At 41.9% G+C, this 8,542-nt stretch overlaps 2 long non-coding RNA genes across 2 annotated transcripts; one reads left to right on the top strand and one right to left on the bottom strand.

The window, feature by feature from the left end:
• Positions 1-2,145: 2,145 nt before the first annotated feature.
• Positions 2,146-4,008, bottom strand: LOC145431594 (uncharacterized). Its single transcript, XR_013911940.1, has 2 exons — positions 3,846-4,008; positions 2,146-3,768 (listed from the first exon to the last, which is right to left on the bottom strand). It is a non-coding gene; the product is annotated as an uncharacterized LOC145431594 (long non-coding RNA).
• A 1,922-nt stretch (positions 4,009-5,930) lies between these two features.
• Positions 5,931-6,671, top strand: LOC145431313 (uncharacterized). The gene is made up of 2 exons (XR_013911609.1): positions 5,931-6,060; positions 6,315-6,671. It is a non-coding gene; the product is annotated as an uncharacterized LOC145431313 (long non-coding RNA).
• The last annotated feature ends 1,871 nt before the right edge of the window (positions 6,672-8,542 follow it).

The following is an 8,542-nucleotide window of genomic DNA, read 5'->3' as shown; positions in this document are numbered from 1 at the left end:
GACGCGCACACACACACACACACACACACAGACGCACACACAGACGCGCACACACACACACACACACACACACGCACAGACGCACACACACACACACGCACACACACACACACACACACACAGACGCACAGACGCACACACACACACAGACGCGCACACACACACACACACACACACACACACACACACACAGACGCACAGACGCACACACGCACACAGACGCGCACACACACACACACACACACAGACGCGCACACACACACACACACACACACACACACACAGACGCGCACACACACACACGCACACACAGACGCGCACACACGCGCACACACACACACACAGACGCGCACACACACACACACACACACAGACGCACACACACACACACACAGACGCACAGACGCACACACACACACAGACGCACACACACACACACACACACACACGCACAGACGCACACACACAGACGCACACGCACACACACACACACAGACGCGCACACACACACACACACACACAGACGCGCACACACACACACACAGACGCACACGCACACACACACACACAGACGCACACACACACACACAGACGCGCACACACACACACGCACACACACAGACACAGACGCGCACACACACACACACACACACACAGACGCGCACACACACACACACACACAGACGCGCACACGCACACACACACACAGACGCACACACACACACAGATATACACACACACACACACACACAAAGATATACACACACAGACGCACACACACACACACACACACACGCACACACACACACACACACACAGACGCACGCACACACACACACACACACACACACACGCACGCACGCACGCACGCACGCACGCACGCACACACACAGACGCACGCACACACACAGATATACACACACACACACACACACACACACACACACACACAGACATACACACACACTCTTAGCAGGTCCTAGGAGGGACTTCAGGTGTTTGGCAGATGTCTGATTCTGATTATTTTTCATGTTGAAACGTGATCACGTTGATCTCGGCGGATACACAAACACACCCAAGATACTCAAAAGATTCTTTTTTTATAAAATCAAATATTGTCATTTCTGTTAAAAAGAAGTAAACACGACAATGAACCTGAGCACGTGTGTTTTGTTTGTTTCTCATTTACAACATCTCATTTTGGCTCCCAATGAGATCACGATTCACTGACTAAACTTAGCTGAGATCATGTTTACTGCTATACTAATAAAAGTCTCAAAGGTCGAGCAAGCAGCAGGCTCATTTACTCGCAGACACCAGGACAAGAGGAGACGCCCTCTACTGGCCACATTTTTCAGCACCGACCTCACTTTGCAGACCATGAAGCTCTGGCCTGGTGTTCATAGCACAAGAAAAGTGCTGCAAATAGACAAGACTTTGTTCTGTTTTGTGTCTGTCACCATTCAATATTAGTTTGCTGGTTTTTGCGCTTTTGTATTCAGTCATCAATATAAAGACAGAGACGATGATTTTATCACAGATTTATCATCAGAATCAAAGCTGGAGTCTCTGTAACTCTGAGAGTCTGTGGGCAGTGATGCTGTCAGACTGTCGGTCAGTCTATGAACATTCGCTGCACGTTACTGCACAATCAGCTTAAATCAGCCTGATCAGTGTAAAGCTTTAAACAGAGCATGCCGATCATTCATCAGTCACAGTAATGAAAATTGTGTTTCACAGTTGGCTCTTGGAGATGATGTAAATATCTGAGTGAAGATGAGGCTGAAATCACTCGTAAACTGAACAAAATAATAAATAAATAAATAAATAAATAAATAAATAAATAAAGGTGCCAACTGGAACCAAAAGTGGTTCTTTAGACTGATGCCATAGAAGAACCTTTTTTGGTGCCACAAAGAACCTTTCAAACAATGGTTCTTTGAAGAACCATTTCTTTCAGTGGTTCATTGAAAAACCATTAAAGGTGCCCCAAAGAACCATCAAGAAATGATTCTTTGGGGCACCTTTAATGGTTTTTCAATGAACCTTTTTTAAAATGGTTCTTTAAAAAACCATTTTAAATCTTTCAAAATAAAATGCATCATAAATTGAATTTCAGTAGGGTAAAATAAATACGAGCACATAGACATATATTAATGGTTTATTGTCATTTTGTAGTTACCAAAAGACAAAAAGGCATTTTAACCCTCAGCACAGCATCACTACTAATACATGTCACATTAGTGTTTTAAACAGTAATACCGTATTTCCCGGACTACAGAGCGCACCTGAATATTAGCCGCACAAGCTAAAATCAGGGGAAAATCCTGTTTTGTACATACATTAGCCGCACCTGACTAAAAGCCGCAGGCATTTCAATGTTGACTTATCATATGTAAGAGAATATGCACAAAGCGAATTGTCAGGAAAGAGATGGCTGTTTGGAGACACACCCCTTTTATTATTATTTTGAAAAACAAGTTATGGGTACATATTTGCACAACTTTTTAGGTATATGTACAAGTAGCGGTAATTACAAGTACGAAACATGTACTGTGCTTCATAAATGAGTAACAAATGTAGTACATAACAATAACCTGCAGCACACCAGAAAAATAGATCCGGACTACCTTTTAGGCTCAGGTGCAGCGACACGGCTTTAACAAGAAGAAAAGTCAGTCATTCACCATCTTTCTCTTCTTCCTGCCACTAAAACCACCAAAGTCCTCTCCTCCAGTGTCGGACACGAACAGGCTCAGGATGGCTTCGTCATCCACTCTCAGCTCCTTTCCTTCGTTGTCACTTTCAAAACCAAACAAATCCTCGTTGTCAGTGTCAGAGTCGAACACCCTCAGAAGGGCCGTGGCGGTGTCCTCCTCTCCATCATGCAGCAGTCCAGCCCTTCGAAATCCGTTGGTGATCGTGGATGTTTTCACACTTTTCCACGCTGTCAGAATCCACCGGTGGAGTTGGGCATAACTTGCTGAAGGTGTAGCGCTACTTTGAAGTTTGTTTTTCGCGCTACTTGTACGGCACTATGTTGCCTGGCGGATGGACATGTGACCAACATACCACTCTTGAACCCCGATACTGTGTGTCTGATCACATGCCCTTCCGCCAGGCAACGTAGTGCCGTACAACAGCGGAACAAACAAAACAAATCGTCTTACGATATGACAAAAATCATGGACAATCCATAGAAAAGCCGCACCTGACTAAAAGCCGCAGGGTTCAAAGCTTGTGCAAAAAGTAGCGGCTTATAGCACGACAATTATGGTAATTAAATATATTTGCTATACTATAAATAAATATATATAAATACTATATCTACAGATAACACAGCAATTAATACATGTATTGTTTAATTAATAAAACATCAGAAAGTGATAAAACACATTAGAAATAGCTTCATAACAGACCATTAAATCAACACATTTTCATCAGCAGATGTTTGCATGTTCAGTAAAAATATTTCAACAACAAGTTTATGATTAAAATGATCAATGAACTTCAGCCTTACGCTATGTAATGTACGTTTCATGTTGGACTCATGGTCCTTTGTTAGTCCAGTTTAGGATAATGTCTCTGACGTATGTATCATATCAAATATATGTCATATCAAAACAAGCCCACACCTGCAGTTGTTTCAGTTTTTCACAGGTGTTTCCTGTCAGCTGGTCAACCTCTCAGGCGGACATGCATATCAGCCAACCAAACGACAAGCTCCTCCCTTTGTGCTTCAAATCCCTCCCACTCTGAGACAAGGAGCTGAAAGAGAGAGAAAAGAGTCAATTATAAAGAAGAGAGAAAAGTGAAACCCTCCTCAGAAGGTCTGACTCGCATACCTGCAGTTGACCTGTGATGGACTCCAGTTTGGCGTTCACGTCATCCCTCATCGATGCCAACAGCCGAGTCTGCAGGGTGCCCTGGAAGAGCTGAGTTAATGTTCGACTCCTCCTGGTCAGGCTCTCCAGCTGGATGAGCCGAGGTCTCCCCTCTCGCCGCCGCCTCTTAACACAGAAACACAAATTGCATCTGAAGCAGGAGGAGCAGATTTTTTTTCCTATTCTTTTCTAAATCCAGGCTAGATCACGTGGAGGTATTTGGAAAACTTTTTTGGCCAGCGGACGACTGTTGTCTCGCAGAAAGTCAAATCGAATGTATGCGATACACAAGCAATTCACAAGAACACATTATAAAAAACAATGCTATATTGTGCTATATGCTATATTTGCTAATATATATAATAATCTCAAAAGTAATGCCTTGAAGCAGAAAATAGTAATACTTTATTAAAATTTAAAACAGAACAGTGTTTGGATGTGTGCATTGTGTCTACTGTTTGTTAACTCACCACATTCATAAATGTCTTAATAATAAATTCCATATTCTGTCACCACATTATTTGTGATCAGTGGGTTTGCGGGGTTAGGGGTGTTGGGGTTAGGGTCTTTAGGCTTTGGCCCCCACCCCTGCCACCAGTATATTTTTAAATATTTCTAACTTTTATTTGAATATTCAGTTTCCTACCATCTGCTCTTGAAGGGTAATCACCAGGTAACCCACCTCCCCCTTCGCACACACATGCACACAAACAAAACACACAGTATAATTCACAGCCTCATTATAGTAAATAAATATTTATGCCATTTACACCATCAAACTTAGACAGCTAAGGATGAAGAACCTTTTGTTCTTTAAAGAACCATTTGTAATAGCTGAAGAACCATCCACAAAATAAAAAGGTTCTATGACGTATGATGGTTCTTTAAAGAACCATGAAGACATCTGAAGAACCATTTAAGAACCATCGTTTTTCTGAGAGTGGGACCAGAGTCACTAAGAAAACAATTGGTAACACGCTACGCCGTGAAGGACTGAAATCCTGCAGTGCCTGCAAGGTCCATCTGCACATGTACAGGCCTGTCTGAACTCGCCATGTTTGGAGGAGGAATGCTACCTATGACTGCAAGAACACCATCCCCACCGTCAACAAGGAAACATTATGCATTGGGGGTGTTTTTCTGCCAAGGGGACAGGACAGCTGCACTGCATCAAAGAGGAATTGATGGGGGCCATGTATCGTCAAATCGTGGGTGAGAACCTCCTTCCCTCAGTCAGAGCATTGAAAATGGGTCGTGGGTGTGTATTCAAGCACGACAATGATCCAAAACACACGGCCAACACAATAAAGTATTGGCTCAAGAAGAAGCATGTTCATTTATTTATTTTTCTGGCAGACTTACAAAATCATCAGGGATTCAAATCATGTTTCCCTTACTGTATATTTATTGAAAACAAAACACCCTGACAATGTTTGGGGACCAAGTGGGAAATGTTATATATTTGGATCAGTCAGTGTCAGTCTGAATAGATTTGTACTTTATTCAACAACCAGATTTTCACATGCTCATTTTCAGTTTTTCAGTTTGTTAAGTAATGCAGTCTAAGAAGCCTGCTTCCTCAATCATTCACCAGCACCTGTAGGTGTGATCCTGTGGCTCTGCACTGTGTGAGGTGGCTGATGAGGATACCAACGCTCATGGTAGCTTTAGCAGAATGCGAGTTTATTCATTTAAATTTTTACAGTTACAGAAGCATATTTATGGTTCATTGTATCCCTTTGTTGTTGGACGTAGCGTTTTGCGTTTTGGGATGATTAGGAGTTTCTAGTTTGCATTTTTGATAATCTTGTATTTTGGTCATTTATTCTGTATAGTTATTTCACCTTCTGGTTATGGTGTTATGCTTTCCTGGTGCTTATTATTCAATGTCTTTACTTCCCTGACTGCTTTTGTTAACAGATGGATTAATCCTGTTGTATTTCCATTCCTTTGCTCTGTCTTGTTTACCTTTTTGTCTTCTGTGGCTTGTGTGTCCTGAGCCCAAATCTGCACTGTCTACACTGCCATCACATTTCACATGACCAGCAGATTCCACGCAGCCCGTGCCATGTTATAAAAAGCTCGAGTTAGGAGATGACGCTTATACAGCACATGTCTGGGGACAGTATGGAGAAAGTGGAAGAGCAGATCAAAGACCTACAGAAGGCCAATGAAGGTAGAGTATGATGCCAGGTGAGGGACGTACCAGCAACAGGAAGCCTCCTTCAGGTTAAATTATTTCCAGAACAGAAATGAGAAACGAACACTATTCATGGTGATGTTTTTGTTTGTTTATTTATTTATTGACAATTATTTTTAATATTACTTCTTCTCTATTTAATGTCACTTCTCAGCTATGTTGATGTCAGGCTGATGTTCCAGATGTTCTAACAGCTGATTTTCCATTTAACAAAAACAAATGTCCCACAGGTATTTTTACTGCACCAGTGAGAGGAGCCTACCACTTTGACTGTGTTGTACAAGAGTGGAAAGAAGATTTTCATTGCATATGAACACCTGCGATCTGGGGCTGGAAGTTCCTCTAAGTTTGCCTCACTACTTCTGGAGGTTGGAGATCAGGTGTTTTTGCGTCTCATTGCTGACACAAGAGTGTTATCATATTAAAGAAAGATGCCCAACGGATTTACTTTCCATCATAAAAACCATCAGACTACCTTCAGTGGTCATCTGCTTTTCACCATGTGAGAGGTGTGACAGCTGCAACACGTCCTGTTTAGGTTGTTTGGAGCTTTGCCTTTTCTATGAATAAAACAGGAAGTAAATCAGTCTGGGATGTTGGAATGACTTGTTTTATTTGGTCATTTTAATTTTCTACTTCTCCTCTGATAACACTCAGTCAGAGCATAATACCCACACAGGTAATGATCTTTTTATGGATGCTGCACAAACATTTCATTATGTGTAGACTTGTTTTACAAAGTTGAACTGTGGACAGATGCTATCAGGGAAAGTTTGATGAATACAAAGTGGAATTGGTCAGTTTACATTTGTTGTTCAATAAAGCTTTATGAAGCTGAAGTGGCATTTGGTTCACACGAGACAGTCTGAAGAATTAAAAAGTATTATTTCTGTAAAATTGCAGTAGCTGACTGACATACCAACAGCTGTGTGATCAAGACCTGTGGCAGCACATCACTGTGCTAAGGTGAATTTCAGGTTCCTACAAAATGAGCTAGAGCATCATCAAAATCCACATACAGTAAATATAGTGATAACAGAGGCCCCTACGGTGCCAGCAAGAGAGCATCGAGGTCATATTCATCAAACTAACAGTTGGTTTTAAACCGCACGATAAAATTTCATTGTGAATCTGAAGCTCGAGAACAGTTCAATTTAATTCAATTCAATTATATTCATATAGCGCCAAATCACAACAAGAGTCGCCTCAAAGCGCTTCATAGATACAGAGAAAAGCCCAACAATCATATGACCCCCTATGAGCAGCACTTTGGCGACAGTGGGAAGGAAAAACTGATTTGAGCTGATTGTTGGAATTTGGTGCTCTGTAAATAAAACTGAATTGAATTGCATTCATGTTCTGCTGTCAATATGTTGATATTTCTTTTGAATTATGAATTATTCATTGGTGCCTGGCTTCATTTGCATCTGTTCCAGGTTTTCCAGATGACAAACGTTCGGCTTCTTCCAGCTCTCAGACCTCTCTCCAGTTCTTTAGTCTGCATTTCATTGGAACTTCAGCAGAGTGAGAAGAGGGAACCGTGAGACAGAGAGCTCAGTTTGTATTCGCAATGTGTGTGTGTTATGAACACCACTGAACTATAACTTTATTAGTATTGTCATACATGAACAACAGGTGACCCCAGTTTCAGGAAAACACTGGAGATCACATCATAAATTAACAATAAAGCAACAACAACATATAAGCGTGTGGGACAGCAGGAGGCTGAAAAACTCCTAAGTTGACTTCTATAACTAGCCTTGTGAGGGCGCTACTGGCAACATGTTTTAATAGGTTACAGAGATACCTGAAGGTGCTTTTGTCATACGACACACGGCAGCTGCAGTCCTGACCCACTGAAACTAATCAAGTGAATCATTAGAAGTTGACGTAATCACACTTTTCTGAAACATTTAATAGAATGTAAGCAGAGGTGGAAAGCATTCTCAGACGGGCGATTATAATGTTCACAGGGAGGTGTGGGTCAAACATCAGTGTGGTGCATACATGTGGTCTCAATTACCCCGTCTGAGATTCCTGAAACACTTCCCAGACGGAGGGAAAAGGACAGAAAGTTTGTGAGCAAAGCTTGAAGAAGTGCTCGTTGTGTGTGATGTCCTTGTTGTTCTGGACTAAAGTTTCTGAGGCTACGTCCACACTAATGCGTTTTCCTTTGAGGTTGCAGGTTGAATCGTCTTGTGTTTCACGCATGCGCAGGACTGGAACGTAAGTGTTTGAATGTGGATGTGCAACTCTGTGAAAACGACTGAAAATGCTAGTGTGGACGTGGAGTTTTCAAATCTATCCGAGTTAGTGTGGACGTAGCCTTAAAGCTGCAGGATGCTGAGGAGAAACACTGACATGACTCCATCAGCTCAGTTCACAACATTTTAAATGCAGTAATGTAAATGAGTACATTTGTACTTTAATGAAATGCTGATAATTACTCTGCAGTCCA

This window comes from Astatotilapia calliptera, chromosome 10, assembly GCF_964374335.1.
Source record: "Astatotilapia calliptera chromosome 10, fAstCal68.1, whole genome shotgun sequence".
Classification (NCBI taxonomy): domain Eukaryota; kingdom Metazoa; phylum Chordata; class Actinopteri; order Cichliformes; family Cichlidae; genus Astatotilapia; species Astatotilapia calliptera.
This window is presented reverse-complemented; position numbering and strand designations above follow the sequence as displayed.